The sequence below is a fragment of the Spermophilus citellus genome (genome assembly GCF_964194105.1).
Source record: "Spermophilus citellus genome assembly, chromosome: 9".
NCBI lineage: Eukaryota > Metazoa > Chordata > Mammalia > Rodentia > Sciuridae > Spermophilus > Spermophilus citellus.
Genome location: NC_138191.1, coordinates 21,660,547 through 21,688,066, shown reverse-complemented (window position 1 = coordinate 21,688,066; position 27,520 = coordinate 21,660,547). Strand labels below are relative to the sequence as shown.

Below are 27,520 nucleotides of genomic sequence, written 5' to 3'. Positions count from 1 at the left end.
ACCATTCAAATGATTTTTGTAAAAAGTTTTTTAAAAAACACATGATAACTAAAAATAAGTGTAGAGTTTAGGAAGACCATTTTTTTGAAACTTAAATCATATACAAAATATAGGTAGCTTTTATCTTCTTTTTCTACAATGTTTTCATTAATCAAGGAGTTATATGACTGCAACTCTCAACTGAGAAGTCATCTACATCTATCTAATTGACATGATCTACTCTTAAATCCTTATAAATATGGCAGGAACTTGAGGCGTGTAAAGGTTATCATATTATTACTATTACTTGGTTTGGGAAGAGTGGAAAAATAAGGCCTTTGAATCTTTTAGAAGATCAGAACTGTTCAGAATTGTTTCATTTCAACTTAGTACTTATTTATTGAGCAATTTGAGCATGTGGTTGGTAAGGGCAAGTAGATAGTCTAAGGAGAGGAAGCCTAAGAAACTGTTTTGGACTTGGGGGTAGAATGTAGGTCTAGGAGGAAGGGGAAAGCATGGGATGGTCAACAAAAGAAAGATTGGGAATATCCCAAGAGCAAGACATTCAACTATCATTAACAGTGGTTGGAGAGGGGCTCAGTGGTAGAGCACTTGACTAGCACATGTGAGGCACTGGGTTCAATCTTCAGCACCACATAAAAATAAATAAAATAAAAGTATTGTGTCCACCTACAACTAAAAAGAAGAGTGGTTGAAGAAATCTTAGTTTGGAAAGGGAATGATTATATTAACTTCCTAGGTATGTAGGTCTGTGTTCCTTCTAGACGCTCTAAGGAGGAGTCCATTTTCTTAATTTTTTTATTTTTATTTTTATGGTACTGGGGATTGAACCCAGGGGCAATTTACCACTGAGCTTCATCCCCAGCCCTTTTTATTTTTCTTTTGAGACAGGGTCTCACTAAGTTGCTTAGGGTCTTGCTAAGCTGCATAGGGCCTCACTAAATTCTGAGGCTGGCCTTGAACTTGTGATCCTCCTGCCTCAGCCTTGAGTCACTGGTATGCCACCACTATTGGCTCCTCTTCCTCATCTTAAAAGCATACCACTCTAGCCTCTGCTCATGTTGTTGCTTCTCCTTCTCTTACTCTGACCCTCTTACCTTTTTTTTTTTTAATTGGTTGCTCAAAACATTACAATGATCTTGACATATCATATTTCATACATTTGATTCAAGTGGGGTATGAATTCTTATTTTTACCATGTGTACAGATTGCAGGATCACGGCAGCAGAATACAACAGACACTAGTATGGCAGTATGTATAAACGGGGATGTATAACCTCTTACCTTTTTTTATGAGGACACTTGTGACTATATTGGCCAATAGGGGCAGTCTCCCCACTTCAAGATCCTTAATCACATCTGCAAAGTCCTTTTTGCTGTATAAGGTAATATACTCCTAGGTTCTGGGGATTAGGACATGAACATCTTTAGGGGACTATTTTTCAGTCTACCACAACAAACATGAGAAACTTGATAACTGTCTTCAAATATTTGAAGGAAGGGCTGACATATGGAAAATGGAAGAAAGATTAAGTTTTTTTTTTTTCTGTGTGGTCCCAAGGGATAGAATTAGAACTAGTGGGTGGAAATTACAGAGAGACAGATTTGTACTCACTCTGAGAGAGAACTTTCCTCACAGTCAGAACTGTGAGGATGGAGTGGGCAGTCTCAAAAAGAAGCAACATGTCCCAGACATAGTAGTGTTGAACAGGGATGAAAGACCCTGGACTTGTTTAGAGGGGAGCTAAGCATTGGCTAGGTTTAAATGAGCCTTAGGCCCTTGTCAACCCTGAGATGGAGTGATTTTGTATGCACAGACCGGTGTTATTAGCATTTGGATATGAAAACTATGAAAGATAGCCCCTGCCTTAGGGAATTAAACTTTGACTCCATAGTTGCTTTATTGTTTTATTGTCTCCTCTTCAATACTGTAGCAAACATGAGGTCAAACAGAGATTCAAAAAGAGTTGTAGATTTAGGAACTTACTGCTAAGACAATGACTCACTTCTGTTTGGTAAAGTTCTTGTGTATTAATTATATTTTAATGTAATTTTTTAGAAAAATTTTTTTAAGAGAGAGAGAATTTTAATATTTATTTTTTAGTTTTCGGCAGACACAACATCTTTGTTTGTATGTGATGCTGAGGATCGAACCCGGGCCGCACGCATGCCAGGCAAGCGCGCTACCACTTGAGCCACATCCCCAACCCCAATATTTTAATGTATTTTTAATGACTTTCATTCAGGTGAAGAAAAAAGTCAGACTTTTAAAAATAAAATACATGTAATTCCTAAAAATTTATGTGGAAAGGAGTTTGAAAATTCAATTCTACAGTTTTCCAGATAGGAGACAATTTTTTTGGAATTCAGTAGGCTTTTGTAAAAACTACATGAAGAATGTGGTATCTGTTCATCTTTATTGAATATTTTATGGTTTCATTCATAACCAATCAATTCCAGTGATTTTATAGGGGAGATCTAGTTTAATTGTAGTCACTTTTACATAATATCCCCAAAGCAGTAAATACTGCATCTCATGGAATTCAAGTAAAAGTTCTGTACATGGGGTTACTTTTATCCTAGTAGTCAAAGAAGACTATGTTGGGAGACCCAAAAAAGATTGTATGTTTTTATATATTTCATAATGTGTGATATAACAAATTTGTTCCATATATTTTAATGATTTTGTAGATTAAAACTGTTTTGAGAAGGCCATTTGCTTTGAGAAATATTTTTGCTGAAACTGAGCTAAATTGAGCATTCTTTCTAATCAGTCTGGCAAAGTGCTGCACCATGGCGTTTACCTTTCTTCCCCTGAGGCTATTATGCCTCACATTTTTTTCTATTTATGTATGACTTTACTAATGAGACTCAAAAAATTCCCATGGTTTCTCTATCTTCCTCCTTTTATTTCAAATCTGTACCAGATGGTTTATAGGCTTTAGGGTCCTGTTGGATAAACCAAATATTCAGTTAGAAATTCTGTGCCATTAGGTTTGACAGTGAAAAGAGGTAGTCCCATCTGCCTGTTTTGACCAGAGTGTAAATCATTAAATAATGGCATTAGAAGGATTTTGAAGAAGTTATTTGATCTACCCTGCTGCTTTATAGAGGCAAATGACCTCATTCACTAGCATTTCTTCCTCATAGTTTATTACTGTTCACAATCTTAGCTACTTCTTTGACAACAACAACAACCACAACAAAAGTGATATTGAGATGTGGATGCTGGCTACTTAGTTCACTTGTAGCTAGATAATTGGTTTGGAAATAGCAGCCTCCTTGTTCTTGAGATTCATTTGTTTGCACCTCTATAGAATTATAAAATATAATATGTGGTAGCATAGCCTTTCCTGAATCATTCTGAGTTGTCAGTATATTCAAGCCACAAATGCAAGCCGTAGGACAAGATTTTAAAAATACAATATAGTAGTGAGAATAAAAGTGAATAAGTATGTTTCTTTATTTCTTCTTATCAAAGAATGGAGCTCAAGATAGTTTAGGACCAGAGAAGAGATTGGAGTAACTGCTGGTTTTGGAAATTAGACACTTCTGTATACTATTTCTAGTACTCAGCACAGGGCCTGATTCATAGTGGATATTCATATGTTTAAGTAAGTAAAAAGGCATTATACTTACCAGAACTTTTAGATCTAATATGAAGCCATTGTATTTTGTAGTTCGTAAGAAAGGCCCTCTATTAACAGTGATTTTTTTTTTTTTTTAAGAAATGACTAGTCATATTATATGAAGTAATATGTGGCATTTTTGGCTTTGTGACATTTCTTTAGAATATGAAAAGAGGTGTTTGGGGACTTAATTACAATAGTTTTGCTCTGTAATTTGATATAACTCATCATGCATGATATATGACTAGAAAGTGAATTGCCCTTATTTAAATAGAATGCTATTAAAGCAAATCATCTTATGTTTTTAAAATAGTTCCCAATTTGTATTCACACCAGAACAGTTAGCTGGTTAATTGTTCTAATACAAACATTTTACATTTAAATATCTTTGATTTCGGGCTGGGGATGTGGCTCAAGCGGTAGTGCACTCGCCTGGCATGCGTGCGGCCTGGGTTCGATCCTCAGCACCACATACAAACAAAGATGTTGTGTCCGCCGATAACTAAAAAATAAATATTAAAATTCTCTCTCTCTCCCTCTCTCTCTCTCTCTCTCTCTCTCTCTCTCTCTCTCTCTCTCTCTCTCTTAAAAAAAAAAGAATAAAGATAGTGTGTCCATCTACTACTAAAAAATAAATATTAAAAAAAAATCTTTGATTTCATCACCATCCAAGTGAACTGACTTATTAAATTCTTTTCTACGGGATTTTCCTATTGGAATAGACTATCCTAAAGAAACTTCTACAAAAGTTCTTTTAAGCTTGAAAATGTCTAAAAACTTGATATGGCTTATGGCAGTAGGTTGATCAGTCAAGAAAACATTGATAGATTTGTTTTTTTGACAATATAACTGACTGACTCAGTTATAAAACATTAAAAACATGCTTGATTTAAAAATAAAAGCATGACAACAAAAAAGTCATTTTTAAATGAATAAATGAGTATAAAGGGGACCAAACAGGAGACCAGGGAAGTAAGATTGTTTTGATGCCTCTGGATAACCTGAAGACATGGACAGACCTAGATCACCTGGCACTTGAGAGTACAGAGCTGCTGGGAACTGAGATATCAGATTCTACAGGTTGGGGAGCCAGATTCAAGATGACTTGAGTGAAAGGGCTAGCAAGTGTGAAAGGATGGTTGAGTGGGGAAGCACTTAGCCTGCAGAAGTAAGCAAAGAAAAATTTTTCTTTGGCCTTGTCTCAAAGAAGAGGTTAAAAGGTAAAAAAGAAAAGCAAAACAAAACAAAACAAAACAAAACCCCAAAACAGAACAAAAACTTCTGAGAATTTGTTGCCACTCCTGTACATTGGGCTTAAATGAGCAGTTTCAACATGGACCTCTGGGTCTTTAATGCTTTAGATACTTAGTAGAACCAAATACAAGATTCTACCCAGAGAAAAACATCCTCCATCAAGCTTCAGGAATTTCCACAAGAGCACACATTTAGAAACTAGGATCATGACAAATCCTCATGAGAGTGGTGACTCTTACCATTATTGAGAATCAGTAGGAACGGCATACCAAAGAACCAAACCTCAGTGATTTCACTTATTGGAATATAAATGCAGATTCTGAGAAGAGTATTTTAATATCATATAAAGAAATAAAATAAAAATTAAAAACATGAGTTAGTAACAAGTGATTATCAAATTGTTTTGAAAATGAACCAAGTAGAAATTACAGAAGTGCAAAATAAAAAAATGAGTTTAAAAAATCAGTGGCAATGTTAAATAGCAGATTAGACACCACCACAACAAAAAATACTTACTTGGAATGCAGGTCCAAAGCTGTTATAGCTCAGAGACAGAGGCATGGAAATTGACTAAAAGATACAGAATAAAAAATACAGGAACCATTCTGCAGAATATCATCCAGGCAGAAGGGGAAAGAGACACTATTTGAAGTAATTAATGACTAAAAAATTTCTAGAAGAAAGAATCTTCACATCTAGGAAACCAAATGAATAAATTAAAAAGTCCACACAAGAGGATATGGATTTATTGTAGTGAAATATAGTGTAGTGAAATATATAAGATAAGAGAAATCTGAAGATAGTAGAATAATGAAACAAGAGAAAATAATGGCCAACCTAGAATTGTATTTCCAGTGAAATGGTCTTTAAAATATGAGGGCAAAATTAAAGATATTTCAGTGCAAATAAAAACATGGAGTTTTTCATCATAAGACTCACACCCCACCCCAATAACATTGAAGGCTTTACTTCTGATCCTACAAGAAAGGTTTGAGGTAGGGAGGAGTGTAACTAGATAAATGGCAAGATGGGAGTAAATTGAAACATATCTTGATGATTAAAACAAAATTAATGTAACTTGTAGAGTTTTAAAAAAAAGCTAATATCATGGTAGTACTGTATACTACAATATAAGTGGGATGGATATAACTATATTTAAAACCTCTTAAAGCCCTGCTATTTGGGAAGAAGCCAAAATAGGATTTTAATAAATATGAATGTTAAAAATTAAAGCTTAAAAAGAATGAGAACAATGGATAGCTTCAGATGATGAGAGTGAAAATATGAAATAAAAAAAAACCAAATCAATGTAAGAAAAGGCAAGAAAAAGAAAAAAGATAATGTAGGAAAAATAGCACAAAGTAAAATGGCAGAAATAACCCAAATATCAAAAATTATAATATAGATTATACTTAAATTAAAAAGATAAGCTGACTGAAAAGTAAAAATTGAGCTATATGATGTTTGTAAGAGCACATTTAAGGATAGGGACAGAAAAAGGTTGAAAGTAGACAATGGGGAAAAAACAGGAAGTCATAATATTTCTGTATAGTGATATTGTCAGACAAAGTATTTTAGGGCAAAATATTAGCTTCTGAAAGGTGTACCGTGTAATGAGAAGCTATGATAATTCTAAGTTTGTATGAACCTAATAATCAAACTTCAAACTATAAAGAAAAAAAGCTGACTGAACTACAAGAAAATTTTGGCAAATTCATCATTGTAGTAGGAAATTATAATATCCACCTCTTAGTAATTTTTAAATTCAATTGACAAAAGTAAGAATATAGACAATGGAATAACAGTAGTACCAAATTTGATGACATATTTATAGAAACTTGCTCCAAACAGTTGGAAGCTCAGCATTTTTTCCAAGTATATATTGAACTTATATGGAAATTAACCATGCTTTAGGCCATGTCTGCATACTTAAAATAAAGGAGCAGATAGTAAATACAGTATTTTTTTAATGGTTCTTTTTAATTATATTTGAGAGTAGAATCCTTTTGACATAATTATACAAGCATGGAATATATCTTGTTCTAATTCAGACCCCAGTACCTTTCTTTCCCCTTCCTCCTCCAACTTCTTGCTCCTTTCCCTCTATTGATCTTTCTGCCATTTACTCATAGTTTTTTAAAAATTAATTTCTTATGGATGTACACAAAGATGAGATTCACTGTGGTATATTCATATATGTACATAGGAAAGTTATATCAAATATAGTATTTTTGACTTTGTGGGTCATGTAGCTATTCAGCTATGTTTTTATAGTGTGAAAGCTGCCAGACAATATGCAAAAACATATGACTATATTCCAATACAATTTTATTTATAAATCCAAGCCTCTGGCCAGATTTGGTCTGTGGGTTTTAGTTTGCCTCTCCTGCTTAAGAACATTAAAGTATCAAAAATGCTGTTTTACATGGACTGGATTATTTGACTAAAGTGTAATGAAATTATAAATTAGTACCCTTCTCCTCAAACCAACATAAGGAGAAAAGTCTTCTTAACCCATTGATCAAAGAAGAAATCATAATGGAAATTTAAAAAGTACTTAGGGCTGAATAACAATGAAATTACTATAAATCAAAGCTTATAGAATGCAGCTAAAGCAGTGTTGAGAGGAATAAGCATAGCCTTAAATGAATATAGTAGAAGAAAATTCAAACACTAACCTGTTAATCATGTGATATAAAAAGTTAAAAAATTAGAATAAATTCAAATAGAAAATTTGAATTTGAATAAATTCAAAACAGAAAGAAGGAAATAATGAAGACAAGAGCAGGAGAGATAAACTAGCAAATCCAAAGATTTTTTTAAAAGACTATTAAATTGATAAACACCTTGTATGATAAAATCAGGGAAAAAAGAAAAGATGCTAATAAAATAATGTTAGTAAGGAAGAATGGAATGTAATAATGATCAGAGAGTACAGTGAACATCTTTATGCTTTAAAATGTGAAAATTCAGATGAAATGTGTAAGTTCCTAGAAAATATAGCCTATCAAAACTGGCTGAAGAGGGCTGGGGATGTGGCTCAAGCGGTAGCGCGCTCACCTGGCATGTGTGCCGCCCGGGTTCTGATCCTCAGCACCACATACAAACAAAGATGTTGTGTCCGCCGATAACTAAAAAATAAATATTAAAAAATTCTCTCTCTTTAAAAAAAAAAAACTGGCTGAAGAAAAAAAATTTAAAAATCCCAAAATTTGAATAAAGAAATTAAAGCAGCAATCTGATATGTCTTCCTACACATATCAGATAGTCTTTCAAATCTTAAGGAATTGATAATTTGAGTGGTGTATGAACTTAGGGAATTGAAACAAAACAAAAGCCAAAACTCATTCTGTGACTATGTCCTGAATACCAAAACCTAATAAGGACAATATGAGAATAATTACTTGTCCATTTCATTATGGATGTAAATTCAGAATCCCTAAACAATTTACTAGCAAACTAAGTGATTGTGTATAAAAATATAAATCCAAGTAGTTCATGATAAATTTTTTATGACTAACCAGGAGTGCAAGGATGGTGTAACATTTAAATAGAATACAGAAAAAGCATTTCATAAAATTCACTTATATCTATTTGTGGTAGAAATTCTTTCCAAATGTGAAATAGAAGGAAAACTTTTTTTAACTTGCTGAAATCTATAAGAAACCTACAACAAGTGATGAAATCATAGAAGCATTTTTAAAAACACAAAATAAAACAGCCATTACAAGGATGCTTACCTGTCAGCCATTCTGGTGCATAACTCTAATCCCAGTGACTCTTGAAGGCCAGCCTCGGCAATTTAGTGAGATCTGTCACAAAAAAAAAAAAAAAAAAAATGTAGCTTAGGGGTAGAGTGCTCCTGGGTTCAGTTACCAGCAGCAGCAACAACATAACCAAGCATGCTCACCATCTCTACCTCATTTTACATTAGAAATAGTAAATTATTTATAATTAATAAATAAATGGTATACATTATTAGAAATATATTTTCAGTTGGAGATTTTAGCTGGATATCATTATACTGATGAGATAAAACAAAGAAATGAAAGTATAAAAATTGGAAATGAGAAAATAAAATGGTCATAATTTATAGATGATAGATAGCATTGTCTATTTTAAAAACTTTATTAAAGTCTATAGAAAAATCATTAGGGTATGGCTGCTGGATGTAAGGTAATAACCAAAATGAATAGCATTTAAATAGACCAGAAATGAAAAAAATATTTTAAAAACTTATAATTCCATGAAAAGATACCTGGATACAAATGTAAACAGAATGTGTAAGATCTTTATGGAGAATATAGTAAGATTTTATTGAATGAAAATAAAATCTTTTAAATAAATGAAGAAAAAGACTGGGTTTATAAGTAGGGAGATCAAATACTGGTCTAATTGTGTCAGTTAAATCAGTTCACAAATTGATTTGTAAATTCATGCAAAATTCCAAGAGCTTTTAAAAATGAAATTTGAAAACTTATTTTAAAATTTACAAAGGACAAATTGTAGTTGTAGCTCAGTGGTGGAGTGCTTGCCTCCCATGTGTGAGGCACTGGGTTCGGTTCTCAGCACCACATACAAATAAATAAATAAAGGTACCGTGTTTATCTACAATTAAAAAAAATTAAAAATTTACAAAGGACAAAGTATCCTATAAAGCTGAAAAAGAACAAGTTGGGCGGGGCTTGGTCTATATAATTAAATAATTACTGATGTTAGTGATATAGAATTTGATGGTATGGTAGTAGCACAGAGAAAGAATATAGAAGAATAGAGGCATAGAAACAGACCTTTATGGAAACGTAATATTTGTCAGAATGACACTGCACATTTGTAGGAAAAGAGCAAACATTTTTACATATTGCTGGACAACTAGTTATTTATATGGGAAAAATGAAATGGAATCTGTACTTCTCACTGATACGAAAACCCATTTTAGACAGATGAAATGCATAATAATTTTATGTTTAAACCTTATTCCAATACTTTATATGTTTTACCTCTTTAATCACGTCAGTTTTCTCTATTTTTTTTATATGAGGAAACAGAGGCAAGTCCTGAAAAATGAAGTAATTTGCCCAGGGTCACAGTAGCAGAGCCCTATATGAACCCACATAGTTTGGCTTTAGTGTTCATGCTCCTGCCCTAACCAGTACAGTGTACTGCATCTTCACTTAAGCAAGTCAAAACTAAATGTTTCAGTATAGGGGCAGGTGTTTATGACCTAAGGATTGGAAAGTGTTTGTTTTTAAGGAAAGGATTTTTATGTTTCTTTAAAGGGGGAAAATTAATAAATTTGGCTAACAAAATTAAGGACTTTTCATTAATAGGAGATAAACAGGCAAATCAGAAATTGGGAGAAGATGCTTGTAATATTTATAACAAGACAGGATTGTAACCATAAATGTAAAAAAATTCCCATCCTATCAGTAAGATGAGTTTTTGTTGTTTCACATACTATTTCATGATTGATATTGTTAAACTTAAAAGAAAAATCTTCTGATCCAACTGGCAATAGTGATATATTTTGTGATTTTTTAAATGAGGATAAGCGTTGTTTCCTCTATTCAAGGCCATTTGTGATTTTTCTTCAATGAAGAGTTTGTGGGAGATTGGATGTGGAGCTAGCCAGTTTGCACTGCAGGGAGCTTGTGAGTAGGTGATGTGATTCTACCTCCAGGTGCCTCTGGAGTTTAATTTTACCAGGGAAGCAACCATGATCAGATCTGCCACTCTGGTTGATCTTTTATTTCTGGGAGATTTTTGTTTATCTTTATTTAGAGCTGTACTCCTGAATCATTAAATAGAACACTATGAATTTGCTGGTACAGTTCATAACATTTGAAAGGATTAACATTTGGTTTATTCTCTCTAAATCCACAGCTATTAGGAAATAACCTAAAACTTCAGGATTTACTTTGCAGAAATGATTTCCTTCTAATGTATGCTCTTTCAAAGGAATTCAGAATCCGGTTACATAAGAGGCTGTACGATGATAATCCCATGCATTGATATTTAGTGTCCAGTTATATTCCAAAACAATTTTTAAGATATCCCTAACATAAAAAGCAACACCTACATATGTAATAAAGTTTGGAAAAATATAAACACGTAAATAATAAACTGAAGAACTGCAAATTAATACTTTCGGCATATTATTTTGCCATCTGTTTTTATCTTTGTGTATATGGTTAAACATAACAGCCTCGGAGACTGGGGATATAGCTCAGTGGTAAGACATTTGCTTGGCATGTTCAAGGCCCTGGGTTCAATCCCCAGTACTGCCAAAAGAGAAAGAAAAAAATAACAGTCTTGGGCTGGGGTTGACTCTTAGTGGTAGAGGACTTGCCTAGCATGTGTGAGGCACTGGGTCAATTCTCAGCACCACATAAAAATAAATAAAATATAGGTCCATTGACAACTAAAAAAATATAAAAAACCCAGCCTCACTTTAAAAGAAGAGCTTTGACTTATTGTTACGCTCAAAACACCCCAGAAGTAGTCATAATTATTTAGAAATTTAATCAGAAGAGATTGAGTCACAATTTTTGGTCAAATTTTGTTAACTATGTATCTTTTTATTCTATCTGAGGTTTTCCTGAGCATGATTTTTAAAAAGTTGTGACGACTTTAAATATTTTTTATCAGAAGAAATGAGAGCATTTGACAGTTAACAATTAATTGCCTCTCAGCTTTAAAACCATCCTTCATTGTACTGGCTTGTGATGTAGAAGTTATACCCTGAAATATTCCTCCTTTGTCAGCTGGCACAGTGTTAGGTTTTGTCAGTAGAGGGTGCTGGTGGGATGCTAGAGGAGGAAGGGGCTTTTCTGGTTTTGGCATGCTGTTACCTCTTGTTGCTTTTTGACCCTCAGCCTCTTGTAGGGGGATAGAGGAGGCAGGAAAGTTCAGAAGGCATCCCGCAGGTGGTCTCCTAGAAAGTTCCTCTGGCACCCTCATGGTGTTTCCTAGTGAGTATTGTTGGTAACCCTATGGATTATTTATTGCTTACCAGTCAAAATCTGTGGCACTTCTGTCATCCTTTTAAAGGTATACCCTCTCCAAAAGGTGGGTGAGGACTGCCCCATGAATAATATGGTATTTAGCATTCTGCCCAGCCTCTTTCCACAAGATGCTAGCAATGCACCCTACTTTCTCCAGTTATGATGATCAAAAAGGTCTCTAGACATTGCCAGATGCTCCTTGAGGGGATAAAATAACCCTAGTTGAGAACTACAGGGATAGTAGAACAGTCTTTCATCGTCAATAATGTGTTCATCTCTTGATTTCGAAGAAACTGCTTTCCTTGGTTTTCTTCCTTTATAGTTTATTGCTGCTTTTCTGGTTCCTGTGTCCCTGGCTACCTAATGTCCATACCTCTCTCCTGAACGCCACACTCTTTTAGACTTCTTACTCAGATCTCTAATAGACATCTCAACCTTAATATGTCCAATGAAATTCTGCTTTCTGCCTTCCCCCACCTTTTGCAGTTGTTCTCATTTTATTGGATGGCAATTCTTGTTCAGGCCCCAAAACTTTACAATATTCTCCAACTTACTTATCTCCAAGCCCACAGCAGTCCACTGGGAAGTGCTGCTGGCTGTACCTTTACAGTTTATTTAGAATCTGACCTCTACGCTATTTTTACCATCTTTTCTTAATTAGTTCACTACAGAAGCCTCCTAACTAGCCTCCCAGTTTTTGCCCTTGTGTCCTTAATCTTTTTATAACAGCAATCTGAGTGATCCTTTAAAGATGTTAATTCATGTTATTCCTCTCTTCAGAGCTCTGCAATGACTTCTTCATTTCACTCATAATAGAAACCTAAGTACTAAGCATATAATAGATGCTCGAAAATATTTGTTGAATTAATGAAGTGCTAAATCTAATCCATTCAAAAGTATTTCCCGAGTTTTCATCCTCCTGATACTTTATACTGTTGATTAGTTCTTGCTCTTGTTCTTCAGTCATAGTTACTTCATCTTCTATCTCTGGTTACTCTCTTGTCTCCTTCATGATGGCTCCACTTCAGATGTATGTACTCCTGAATGTGTGTCAAAGTCCTTGTCCCTCTTTATTCTTTATATATTCCTTTTCTATCTTGATGAATTAAGTCACACCAGTGGCCAACCTGTCCCCCCTGTTTTGTTCCTTCTGGCCAACTATATATATATTTCTAGAGCCAAATATGGTTTCTGGTACGGTGTGATCAGTCAGAACACATTTGTTGAGTGAATGCATCCTAAATCTGCTTTGTGTACTGGTGTTTTGGATATCATCAGCTGAATGCCCCTCTGTCAACCCACAATGTTTAGTATGCCCCATACTGTTTTCCCCCAATGAACATACTCTTCTTTCTACCTGTTCTTTTCATTAAAGGATAATCCTGTCCAGCTAATTGATTAAGCCAAAAATCTAAGTATTTGCTTGAATTTCTCCCACATATTCTTTCACCTTGGCTGATAATTTGCCAATTTGTGCTGATTCTTTTTTCTTCAACAACTTTATTAAGGTATAATTTATATAACATAAAAGTCACCTGTTTTAGTTGTTCAATTTAATGAATTTTTACTATGTTTAGAGTGTTATACAATCATCAAAATCTAAAGTACTTTCATCATCCTGAAAATATCATTTATAATCATTTTCATTCTTACCTCTAATCATAGGAAATCACTAATCTATTTTTTATCTATAAAGCTTTCTTCTTTGAACATTTCATATGAATGAAATCATATAGTATGTATTCTGTCTGACTTTTTTCACCAGGCATATTATCTTTGAGGTTCACATGTCCTATAGCATGTCTAAATACTTAGTTCCTTTTTATTATGAATAGTGTTCACAGTATGGGTATGTCACTTTTTCTAACTCATTCTATTCATCAGTTGAGGGGCATTAGGGATGTTTTCAGGTTTTTTGGGTTTTTTTTTGGTGGTGGTTGTTGTTAGGAGAAATGTTGCTACATGTGGTTTTATTTTGGTTGGGTAGATACCTATGAGTTGAATTGATGGGTTATATGGCAAATTAAAGAAAATGCCAAACTATTTTCCAAAGTGACTCCTCCATTTTACATTTCCTTAAGCAATGTATAAAGTTTCTAATTTCTATAGTCTGGCTGCCACTTGATACTGTCTTGATACTGTCTTTTTGATTGTAGCCATTTTAGTGGGCAAAAAATGGTAATTTGGTTTTGATTTGTATTTCCCTAGTGACTTATGAAGTTGAGCATCTTTTCATGTGCTTATTAACCATTTGTATGTGTTCCTTTGCTCATTTTGAAACTGAGTTATTTGTCTTTTCATTGTTGAGCTATAAGAATTCTCTATGTATTCTAGAAACAAGTCTTTTATTAGCTATATGATTTATAAATATTTCCCCCAGCTGTGGGTTGTTTTTTCATTTTCTTATTTTTAAACATTGAAATATAATTAACATGTCATAAAATTCACCCCTGTAAAGTATACAGTTCAGCCATTTTTAATATATTCAGAAGGCTGTATAGTCATTACCACTATCTAATTCCAGAACATTTTCATCAGTCCCAAAAGAAACCTCATGTCCATCAGCAGTCACTCCCCATGCTTCCTTTATCCTGTGGCAACCACACATCTACTTTCTATGTACTTGCCTACTCTGCCTTTTTATTTCTTAAATGGTGTCTTTTGAACCATAAAAGCTTCACATTTTGATTAAGTTCAACATATCAATTTTTTCTTTTATCTTGTGCCTTTAGTGTCATAACTGAGACACTAGTTTTTCTGGCCTCCTGGTGTGATCCCCTTTCACTATTTCATAACCTGTTTCCTATACTGATCCTTCACTCAATTAATTTACTTATCTGACCCTGGGGGACCTTTCCAGATTACAAAGATTTATACTAAATATATTTTTTTTCCTAGTGGTTTATAATTTAGCACTTAAATTTGAGTTAACTTTTGTGTGTGATATGAAGTAGGGGACTTAATTCAACCTTTTGCATGTGGATATATAATTGTCCCAGAGCCATTTATTGAAAGGAACATTTCTTTGAATCTAAATTCTTACTTGCAGACAACATATACTTGGATCTTGAATTTTTATCCAGTTTTACAATCTCCGCCTAAAACCCTTTAATTTTACCTTAGATACCTTTGATTTTGTACCTTTTTTTCTGTTGATGCTTCTACTCCCTTTATCTTTGTTAGGATTATCAGTGGCCTCCCAGGTGTTTTTTTGGCCTTGCGCTGTGGATTTCCTTTCATTGTTGCCTAAGCTATTCTGAATATTGAGCACTACACTTAATTAATTTACTTGTTTGGCCCTGGAGGTCCTTTGAATTTGTAAATCCTTGCAAAAAATGTCATATTCAGGCTCCTGTTATTCCTCCAATTTAGTATTTCATTCATTAAACATTAACTGGGTGTCTATTGAGTAACAGGTACTACTCAAAGCACTGAAGATAGAGTAGTGTATCATTAAGTTTTTGATGATTACCTCACCACCCTAAAATGTAATGATAAGAGCAATCACTTATTTACCTCATAATTTTGTAGGTTGACAATTTGTTCTGGGTTTAGTGCATGATTATTTTGGTCTTGACTGAGCTCACTTATGCATTTGTGGTCAGTAAAATAGTTCTGCTTTTAGGGATTGGCTAGCCATCAACCAGGGCAGTGGTTGGCAATCTGTGGCTGATTACCAGATAACCCCCAAGCTAAGAATGTTTACATTTTGAAGAGTTCTATTAAAAAACAAAAAACAAAGGAGAATAAATAACAAAAATCATATATCAAAACGTAAAGTTTTTACTATTTGTTCCTTTACAGAAAAAGTTGGCTGAGGCCAGGTAGGTGACGCACATCTATAACCCCAGTGACTGTGGAGAGGCTGAGGTAAGAGATGGCAAGTTCAAGGCCAGCCTCAGCAATTTAGTGAGATGCCGTCCCAAAATAAAAAATGAAAAGGGCTGGGGATGTAGCTCAGTGGTAAGCCCCTGAGTTCAATCCCCAGTATTTGTGGGGTTAGGAGGAGAGGTGGGAAGAAAAAGAAAATGTCTGCTGATCTCTTAGGGGCAGTGAGAATGGCCCGGAATGTATGTCTCTCATTACAGTAGCCTATAGAAGGCTTTCCACATGGCAGCAACAGGTTCTGAGAGAGAGGAAACATGCAACACCTTTGAGACTTAGACCTGGAACTGGCACAGCATTGCTTCTGCCACATTCTTCTAGCAAAAGCAAGTCATATAGACAGCTAAAATCCAAGGGATAGATAGAAGACTCCAATTTTTAGTGGGAATAGCTGCAGAATCACATTCAAGAAGTGTGGCTATAAATGGAAGTGGGGAAATAAATTGTGGGTTTTTAAAAATATTTTTTAGTTGTAGATGGACCTAATACCTTTATTTTATTTATTTATTTTTATGTGGTGCTGCGGATCAAACCCAGAGCCTCACATGTGCTAGGCAAGCGCTCTACTGCTGAGCCACAACCCCAGCCCAAATTGTGGTTATTTTTACAGTATACCATAAGTAGTAAAAACAGACACACACATTCCTGCCTTTGTAGAGTGTACATTCTAGTGATACCAATACATTCTCATGTTTCGTTACATCACAAAATATGACCCATACTGCCTCAGTTGCATGTCTCTGAATTCTCTGATTCTTACTTTCAGTCACGTTTTAATGAGTACTGTTCCTCTACTTTCATTGAAGTGTCTGCATTTCTTGACAGTCTCCTCTGTACCTATACCTGTCTATGCTTTATAACCTACTGTGTTTTAGCACTGGTTAATGCTGAATTGTGATTATAAATTCTTATCTCCTCAGTAAATTATCAAAGACAAGGACCAATGTCTTACTTATTTCTGTTTGACAAATGTTTATTGTATACCTACTGTGTATTAGGCACTGTGCTGAGTGCTAAAAGTAAATAAAATAGACAAGGAAGGATCTTGTATCCATTGGAATACATAAGTAATATTATTAATAATACTGCTATTTAGCAAAATCAGTGTATTAAATTCTGTTTATTCATTTATTCAAATAATTCTTCATCTATGAGTCTTTTTTTTGTGTGTGTTACAAGGGATTGAGCCCAGGGCCTCTGCTACTGAGCTATATGCCCAGCCCTCTTTAAAATTTTTTATTTTGAGATGGAATCTCACTAAGTTGTCCATGCTGGTCTTGATCTTGCTATCTTTCTACCTCAGCCTCCCAAATAGCTGGGATTATAGGCATGTGGCGCTGGGTCCCTCCTGAATCCATAGGTCTTTTTATGTTCTAGTCTTGAAAAATTTTTATCGTTAATATATTCTTTTGATGTTGATAATTGCATCTTTGGTTATGCAATTTGTGTGTTTTGCAAGCTAAGCATATTAAGTCTTTTTTTAAAAATATTTTATTTTTCAGTTTTTGGAAGACACAACATCTTTGTATGTGGTGCTGAGGATCGAACCCGGGCCGCACGCATGCCAGGCGAGCGTGCTACCGCTTGAGCCACATCCCCAGCCCATATATTAAGTCTTTATTATGAGATTCATATACTATTTTTTTGATTTTTATTATTTTTTTTTTACTGTTTCCCCCTTGGTACTTTATCTCCAAGAACAGTATATCTTACATATTTTAGAATTCAGAGTTGAAGTTCTAAATTCTTTTTCCTTAAGGGAGATTAGATTTTAGTGTTCCGTATAGTGCCAAATACATAGTGAGCATCTAAGCATTTGTTCATAGTAATAGCCCCTTTTGGCTTTTTGTTCCATTGAATTTCACCCAAGATAATTATTGTTGACTGACTTTTAAACAGCTAAATGAGTTCTTGACCCACAGCATAATAAATGTAGTAACATTTTCCCCATTATGAACCCAATGATACCTGCTTTGTCTCTTCCCTCTCCATTTTACTCTACAAACATTAATATACATTAATTTGGGAATATCTGCTTCACAATGGCTAACCTGCTCTATATGAACTTTATGAATTGATGCCTACAGAAATGGAGCTAAGGGCAATTTAGAGAAGTGTCTTATTATCTTTAAAGAATAGGGTTGGGATTTAGCTCAGTGGTAGAGAACTTGCCTAGCACGTACCAGGCCCCGTGTTTGATCCCCAGTACTGGGGGGGGGGGTAGTATGATTCTTCTTAATATGTTATTATATAGTTACATCATTTGTTCATTCATTCTTGGTTCAGCCATTCATTTAATAAACATTTTTGAATGCTGACAATATTGTTTATTATATGTGCAAAAGGCTGTGATATAAAGAGAAATCATACATAGTTGATATGTGGGGGGATGCCTTTATTTTATACTTAAAATCTTTATTTAGCATTTGAAAAATTGAGAAGGCTAGAGTATTAACATTTGTCAAATAGGAAAAGGGACCACAAAAAGAGCTGCAAATATTTTGATGTTTCTTAGCGTCTTATTTAACCATTCTGTAAAATGTAGCAAGTGAGATTCTGATATTTTAGATTGAAAGTTTGAGGCTGTAGATCTTTCATAAATGAAGAATATTTGGAGATGCTTATTGTATCTGGTTAATTACTGTAAATCCGTTAGAGTCTTGTATTCATTGCAAAGACTTTGTGAGGATTGAATTCAGGGTTTAGAAATAATGATTGTAGAAGAACATACACATACAAATGTGTATCCATCTTATAACAGGTTATATCAGATGTACTACCTAAGCAGTTACAAATGATTTTGTTTTTCTTAAACTTTTTAGTTGTAGATGGACACAACACATTTATTTATTAGATTTTTTTTTTTTTAATGTGGTGCTAAAGATTGAACTCAGTGTTAGGCAAGTGCTCTACCACTGAGCTACAATGCCAGCCCCAATTGTTAGATTTCTTATACAATAATGTAAATTATTCTAATTGCAGATTTAGGAAAGTTATAATGTGATAGCAGGAAAGGGTTGAGTAACAATCATTCTCTCATTAACCTCTTTACAGTTTAAGTGTGTAATAAGGAAATTTAATCTTATATAAGTGAAATCACGTGATTGCCTTCTATGTTGTAAATATTTTTATGTATAGAAGACCAGTTTAAGAAATGAAAGCAAAATGAGGTAAAAATAGATTTTTCTAATGGTCAGTTGGTTTGTAAGAATGATGAACTAGCTAATAAGCCTACAGGACTTTTAGTCTTTTTATTTAAACAAGACTAACAGATGAATCTGTAAATCAGCAAGAAGGTTTAAAGTATTTAAACATCCAAAGTGAGACCATTTGGGGGATAATATTTTATTCGTTTAAAATGGAAAGTATATTATTTAACTGTTAAGCTGGGTAAAGCTAATAGTTAAATGGCAGGGGGTGCTTATTGCTATTTTTTTTTTCTGACTTGGTGCTTCTTTACAAATGTCATAAACATCATGTTTTGTTGATATTGATGAAGCACTTTGGAAAATGGTTGTAGCTGCACAACTTGAGTTGTTAAAATCATTTTTTTAAAAAAATGCAAATCTTATTTATTACTAAAAGTAGTCTAAAGAAAGTCACTTAAAAGGCCCATTTCTGGGCTGGGCTTGTGGTTCAGTGGTAGAGAGGTTGCTGAGCATGTGTGAGGGCACTGGGTTCGATCCTGGCACCACATTAAAAAAAAAAAAAAAAAAAGAATAAAAGGCCCATTTTCATTTTGTACTACAGGAGTTCCTAGACTCAAAACTATCTCTTAGAAAGGCATTAACTATGTATTTTTCTGTGTATTTATTTTGGCTAGATGAATTAGAGTCTGTGTATTATTCATTTTCTGTTCTTTTTGTGTGTGAGCAGTGTGTGTGAGCAGCGTGTGTGCCTAAATTATGTATGGGAAGGAGTGCATAAGTCCCCCCCCCAACACACACAACTTTTCAACTTCTATGAAGATTGTATGTTTATTCATAGAGTTGCTTGAACATGACTTTGATAAAGAAGACGTCAAAAAGGGGGATGTAGCTTAGTAGCAGGACACCTCTCTAGCAAGCACAAGGCCCTGGGTTCACTCCCCAGTACCACAAAATAATAAGATATCATGTTAGAATAAAATTAATATTGTACCAGATATTTTAAGGCTGTTTTAAAAGAGGTAATTAAAAGTAATAACCTTAAAAAGGATTTTTTTAATCTTCCTCATTTCTACTTCTATGCTTAGACTAGTTTTTACCTACTGCTGTTTAATACTAGTATTGTTTAAATTTTAATACTCTTTTGCAATCTTTTTCTTTTCCCTTGCTCTCAAAACAGACATGGAACTAAACTCAATCTTATCTATTAATATTTAATAAGAATAAAGTTGGAATTAGAACAAGCACATGTTACCTTTTAAACTGATTACTATTTCAGTCATTCGTAACTAATTAAATACCTTGAGTTTTCTGGACCCTTGTTTCCCTCCTCCTTTTTCTTTCTTGCCTATCTCATTAGCTTGTGATTAATTTGTTTTTTGGTCTTTTTTCTGCTAGATAATAGAAAAGGAAAAAATGTAGTACATAAATAAGGATTACTTAATGATTTTCTATTCACTTATTCATTATTTAACTATGTTTGCCACTGGCAGAAATATTTCTCCAACTACCTTTGTATGCATTGAATAATACATTACAGTTTTAAATCATATATTTAGTTACTCCCTCAGTCCAAAAGCACATGGAATTAATCTTATTTCTGCTCATATGTTAGAGCACCATAGTTACACTTCAGAAGCTAAGAGACTGGTCTTATTTCCTCCATTTATACTATTGATTGTTCACAATTTTTTTCCAATATATCCTTGCAACGCTCACTGGCAACCATTCTTTTTAAGTAAGAGTTTCTGTAATCTCTTCCTTGTCTAAATCTCTGGCCCCTTCTCTTGTTACTCCCATTGTTAGCTCCAACCATACCTAATTTCAGTTTCTCTTCCCTCTGTTCCCTCTACTTAGAGCATTAATTCTGCTGTTGCCTCCTTCCTTTCTTGTCACCTGGCAAGGTCTTTCAAGCCTCTTCAAGAGGTTGTTTCCTGGAGTCAGTTAATGACACTTTGTTTTCTCTGTAGCATCCTGTGTGTACTTCTTAATATTTCTATATTGACTGTCACCTCACTTGATGATGAGCTTTTTGAGAACCTAAAGGAATCTTTTCTCTCTTTTCTGCTTTGCATAGATCACTCGAATGTGAGAATGGAAAGTGGAAAGAAAACTGAAGTTTGAATGTCCTTTATGTGCTAGGGAATGTGCTTATTAATTCTAGACACAATTGAATTTGTTAAATTGCCACAATAATTTCTCAAGAGCATGCTATCATATTATTATATATGATTACATATTATTATCTTCTTACGGTCAGAAAACTGAAGTTAAATAATTTGTTCAGTTGCTACGTAAGAGCTGGGACTAGAACCCAGGCCTCTTTTACTATTTCACTTTGCCATACTGCTTCCTTAACTATATAGATGTAGGGTTGGGGTATGGATCAGTGGTAGAATATTTACCTAGTATGCTTACAAGGCCCTGGATCCAATTCCCAGCACTGTAAAAACAAAATTAAAAAACCCCATATAAATGTAAAAACTGATGATGATGAGTTATAGTATAATATAAAGAACATGAACTTTGACATTAATATAGATGTGGGTTTGCATTCTAGTTTGCTATTTAACTGTTGGCAACTGTCTTAATATCTGTATTGTCCGTTTTCCCTTTTAAACATGTGGTTAATGTCATTATGAGTTTCAGAGGATTGCTGTGAGAATTAAATAAAATAATGTATGTAGAGGATTTTGTGCAGTGCTGGGCACATAATATGTGCTGTATAGATGGTAGTTTTATCAGGTAAGAATACAGATAGCAGGCTGGGTTGTGGCTCAGTGGTAGAGCACTTCCCTAGCACGTGTGAGGCATTGGGTTTGATTCTCAGCACCACCGCATATAAAAAATAAAATAAAGGCCCATTGACAACTAAAAATGTATTAAAAAAAAAAAAAAAAGCAAGCAAGCAAGAAAGAAAGCCAGAAGAGTACATATATCTACAGGCAACAGAATAACTGCTAACTGGCATAAACAAAAATTTTTTATGGCTCCACTTAGATTTATTTTCTTCTTCTTTCTCACAGTCATATTTGTGGAGTTGCAGGTATTATGTCCCAAACTAGGAAGGAAGGGTTAGTGTCAGCCACATCTATATCTTTTATTAGAACAACCTTTTCGTGAAGTCCTCCTTTCAATTGCATAGACTACTGTAATAACTTAACTGCTCTTCTAACTAGTCTTCCCATTATCCAAGCTTTCAAGAAAAGGACCGGGAAAGTAGAGAACAGGTGGTTGAGATTAAACCAAGTCATCCTTTTTCCTCGTATAAAGTTAGAGATATTATGAGAGAAATGTCTCCCACAGTAATGGTGGTGGTGGATGATTCTAAATGATGACAGTGCTGAAAACTGTCACAGAGTATACTTATGATTTCATAGTCTGAAGCAGTTAATAAGAAACTGTTATGTATCATTTTAATCCATATCAAGTAAAAACTAAGAGTAAATCAACTATGTTCTTATGATGGTTAAGTGCTAACATTTTGTGAAATTGACTTTTCAGACATTTTCCTATCTTATTGGCTTAAGAATGCTGGAATAAAAAAAAAAAAGTCACTGCTGCTGCTTCTGACTGTCCTCTCTCCCCAGACAACAAAAACCAGGTAGACAGCAACCACATAGCACAATACCACCTCCTAACACAACTGGAGTCTTTCTGAGCTTGTTGGCTGCTATTGTTTGTTTGTTTGCTTTGTTTCGTTTAAAGATCTACAGCTTCGGCATTCAAAGTTGATTTTTTTTTTTTTTTTGGTACTGGGAATTGAACCCAGGGACACTCTACACTGAGCTACATCCCCAACCCTTTTTATTTTTTTTACTTTGAGGCAGATTTTCACTAAGTTGCAGACCTCAAACTTGTGATCCTCCTGCCTCAGTCTCCAAGTTCTTGGATTACAGGCAGGCAAAGTTATATCATTTTTAAGGCTACTTCTCCCCTGTTGTTGCCTGTTTGGGATCTCCTCTAATACCCTTATTGAACTTAGTGAAAGCAATGGGATCTGTGGTACTGCCTCCTACTACCCAGATTCCTATTATCAGAACTTTCCACAATAACTAGATATTCTGCCTTCTTTTTTTTTTTTCAAAATTTTTTTAAGAGAGAGAGAGAGAGAGAGAGAGAGAGAGAGAGAGAGAGAGAGAGAATTTTTTAATATTTATTTTTTTTTAGTTTTTGGCGGACACAACATCTTTGTATGTGGTGCTGAGGATCGAACCAGGGCCGCACACATGCCAGGCAAGTGCGCTACTGCTTGAGCCAAATCCCCAGCCCCATATTCTACCTTCTTATCCTTTTGATTTTTGGCGATTGGGAGAGAAAAGGGAAACTGAACTGTGGAGCTCTTGCTGCTTTGCCAGTGATTGAGAGGTAATGTTATTCAAATGCTTATTTGGATTCTGAAATACATTTCATCATAGAAGCAGTGGTATAAAGGGTGTTTGGATTGTATACTATTATTACTCTTCTAGTTAAACTATATTTTGGCTTTTGAGGACTGGCCTGAAATCTAATTACCCTTACACATTTTTTCTCATTGGGAAATACTTTATGACTCCAACCAAATTTGAAAACAAGCCTTTGGAGAAAGATGTATCATGAATTGAATTGACCTATAATTAGGGTTTCACTTTTCTGTACCTTGGTAGAATACTGGACTAACACATACTGATCCAAAGAGAAAAAGCAGGAGAAGCCAAGGACGTAGATAATTCATTGCCCGATTAATTAGTTCCTCTATAATAAAACGTTAAGAAAACACACACACACACACACACACACACACACACACACACAATCTGAGTCTTAGCTGCAGAAAGAAGTACGTTTTTTTGTTTTTGTTTTTGTTTTTGTTTTTGTTTTTTTGGTAACGGGGATTGAACTCAGGTGCCTTCAACCACTGAGCCTCATCCCCAGCCCTATTTTGTATTTTATTTAGAGACAGGGTATCACTGAGTTACTTAGTATTTTGCTGTTGCTGAGGGAGGCTTTGAACTTTCAATCTTCCTGCCTCAGCCTCCAGAACCACTGGGATTTCAGGCATGTGCCACTGTGCCCGGTAAGAAGTATGTTCTTTTCTATGGATACTTCCATACTTCTCTTTTCTTTTTAACATTACCATATTTTCCATTATGTTTTCATTTAGATAACTTAAAGATATACATGTAGAGATAGCATCTGATTCTTACATGACTCTTCCTGAATTTTATTCTCTAGCTCAACTATATTGTTCTATAGATTGTTTATTTTTTTGTTTTAGAATTTTTAATATTTATTTTTTAGTTTTCGGCGGACACAACATCTTTGTTTATATGTGGTGCTGAGGATTGAACCCAGGCCGCACACATGCCAGGCGAGCATGCCACCACTTGAGCCACATCCCCAGCCCTATAGATTGATGTTAATGCCAGATTTTCTAGATCCTTAGATTCACTAAATGATTTTTAATCATTCAGAGGCCACTGATAATCTATGCAGTAATAATAAACATAATGATGATTGTAAGTTCAGCTTCCAAATATTGAAAGGGAGCATATAAACTCTACTGTGACAACTTTTAGAAATTGTTTTGAAATAAACGAAGAAAAGAAAGAAGATACATTGCAAAGCAGATGTTGTATGACTAAAGTACCCAGCTGTGTACTAACAAAATGAATCTCATGCCGATTAGTTAACAATTCTTTGGCAGTCAGAGACATATGTAAAGCAATAAACACAGCGTGGGGAAATTAAAAAAAAAATTAAAAGCATTTTCTAAGCCTAAAACATTGGCACTGTCTAGTCTACCATCTGTATTATTGAAACATTGATTTTATTGTAAGTCATACCAAGGTCACTTTAAAAAATTGGTTAACCCATTAAAGTCTTCCTTCTCAAAGATTAGCATCAATTTAGTAAAAAATGTTATAGCAAAATAAATTCTGGTTGGTGTAACATAAATCTAATTTTATATTAGCTTTTTTGTGGGTCATGAAATAGTTTTTGTTTAAGGAATTCTTTTGAATTCCTTCAGGTCAAATCTATTAATTATTTAAAAAATTTCTATTGAAATACTTCTTTGCCAGATTTAGATGAATGACCGACTCACTACAAAGTATAACACCACTGACCCTATTGTTATGGTCTTCTGTCAGAAGGGATAGGGCTTTCTCTAAGTTTTTCCTCTTTGATGAAATATGAGGTTAAGCATTTAGGGATGGCCTACTTTGGCTAAAAGTTCACTTTTCAGTACTTAAAATAATCTTCCTTTCCACTTTTCCTGATAGCACCCAAAATTGAAAAATTTATACCCAGAGATTGTTTCTATATGCTACATCAGCTCTTTGTAATTGGTTTCTTTTGGTTGGACAGTTTTCTCCCTTGGTATTTAGAAATGTTGCAAACTACAACATGTGATTTTCTTGGCAATATAATGAAATCATCTCCCTCTATTAGAGGGTGGAGGGAAGAAGTGCCAGGGAGTGATATTGGCCTAAATATATTGTTATATTGTGTATTGTGTGCATGCACAAATATATAACAACAAATCCCATCAGTATGTACAACTGTAATGCACCAAAAAAAAAAATGTGGTTAAAAAACAAAAACTTGATAGAAATCAGGGCCAATATAGTTTGCCTGAAAATGAAAACTATGATTAAGTACTTATTAATGAGTGATTATGATTAAATTAGGCTGCAGAAAACTTGATAGGCTTTTGTATTTATTATTCCTTAATTAATAATTTGTAATACATTGAAAACATACTTTCATTTTGATTTAACAACTTGTATGGAGATAGAAGTTCTTATAATACTATCGATCAAGAAAGATTTTTTTCATTAGAGTGTTCAAATTTCTTTATATATAATTTATTTCTTAATTAAAACCTAAGATTCTGAGTTCCTTGGCATTCTGCATAATTTATTTATCATTCTGCTTATGGTATCTACAAAATTTTTGGTTCATTAGCTGGCCTTGTTTTTGCCTACATAGCTTTGCTTCTGATTAAAGTTGATTTTTTTTTTTTTTTTTTTTGCATAGAATATAGTGTTGTTGAGGACCAGGTAGAAACTTTATTTTGGTTAAATATCATTCTGGCAGTACCTATGGCCCTTATATGGGAAGTGCATAGAGAGAAAGAGCTGCCTTCAGTGAAAGGTGTAAATTATAGAAAGAAAAAGGAGCACTAGGGATATAGCTCAGTGGTACAGCACTTGCCTAGAATGTGCAAGGTCCTGGGTTTAATCCCCAGTATTGCAAAAAAGAAATAAAACGACTGAGATGAAAACAAGAGTCATTATTGGCATTTACTATAGGGTCTTTTAGATATTCTACTAATTCACACAATAATTTTATGATTTCGGATCTTACAGAAGATTACAGAAAAGAAGTTTCTTATAATGATTATTATATAATTATATTTACTTTTCAAAATTTAGAAAATAAGTGTTAATTGGATTTGTGTAGTTCAATATTTCAAAAAATGTTTACTTGATTGGAAACCATAATTTAAAAATTATCATTAAAAACAAATTTTCATAATTCAAATTTGTCATATCATAACTAAAGAGGTAACCCTACCCATGGAAGACATTGGAGTTTTTACAAATTTTTGTAATTTATTTTGAAGAAGGAACTTTAATATTTGTTGAAAGTCTTTATTTTACTGTTGCCACTAATTATTTATTGACCCTTATTGTCATTGTCTTTTGTCAGAAGGGGCAGGGCTTAGCATTAAATTCTTTAAATTTGTAACCCAATAATTTCACATATGCTTTCGAAAGGATGGGGATTGTATTAACATTTTTCCATTACTATAATGACTATCTTAAGTTCTAGATAATACTGCTTCCTCTATATGCAGTCATCAAGTACTGTTGATTCTAAGTATGACTTGAGAGTCTATATTCACTTATTCTTCCCCTGACATTATCTTAAGTCTAGATTCCTGATCATTCTTTTTTACATTGTTAAAGATGTTGATGGACTTTTATTTTATTCATTTATTTATATGTGGTACTGAGAATTGAACTCAGTGCCTCGCACATGCTAGGCAAGCGTTCTACTATTAAGCTACAACCCCAGCCTGATTCTTGATTATTCTTGTCTTGACTGTTGTGTTAACCTCCAGCTTGTCTCCTTGTGCCTAGTTTTATCTGACACAGTAGATGGCTCAGGTTGTTTATTGGTTTACTTCATTACCTATATGTCAAAATATAAGATTTTCTATATTTATAATCTGTCTCCAGTTTATATTACCTGCTTACCCCAATGTTGTATTATATTGTAAATTCTTTGAGTATGGGAGCTAACATTTTTTAAATTTCTCAGTATATTGTGGATATGGTAACTGCTCAATAGTGATTATTGACCTAATGAGGTAGACCTAGGCAGGTGGCAGGTTTTGTTTTAGTAATTCAGAATACTCTTGTAGAATTAAAATGAATTACTGTGTTATAATTGTAATAAGATTATTTTAATAGGTTAAATAATTCAAACATTATTAGTTTAGCATAGTAATAATTCATATAGCCATCTAGTTCTATTAACATGAATTAAGAAAAATTTAAGATGTTTTATGTAATTGTTCTGAGTGCCTGTAGAACTATTTTCTCTCCCTACA

The 27,520-nt window shown here is 34.0% G+C and overlaps 1 protein-coding gene across 3 annotated transcripts in view; it reads left to right on the top strand.

The window, feature by feature from the left end:
• Positions 1-27,520, top strand: part of MAGI3 (membrane associated guanylate kinase, WW and PDZ domain containing 3) — a 225,741-nt gene that overhangs the window by 25,285 nt on the left and 172,936 nt on the right. The gene's annotated exons all lie outside the window — the stretch shown is intronic.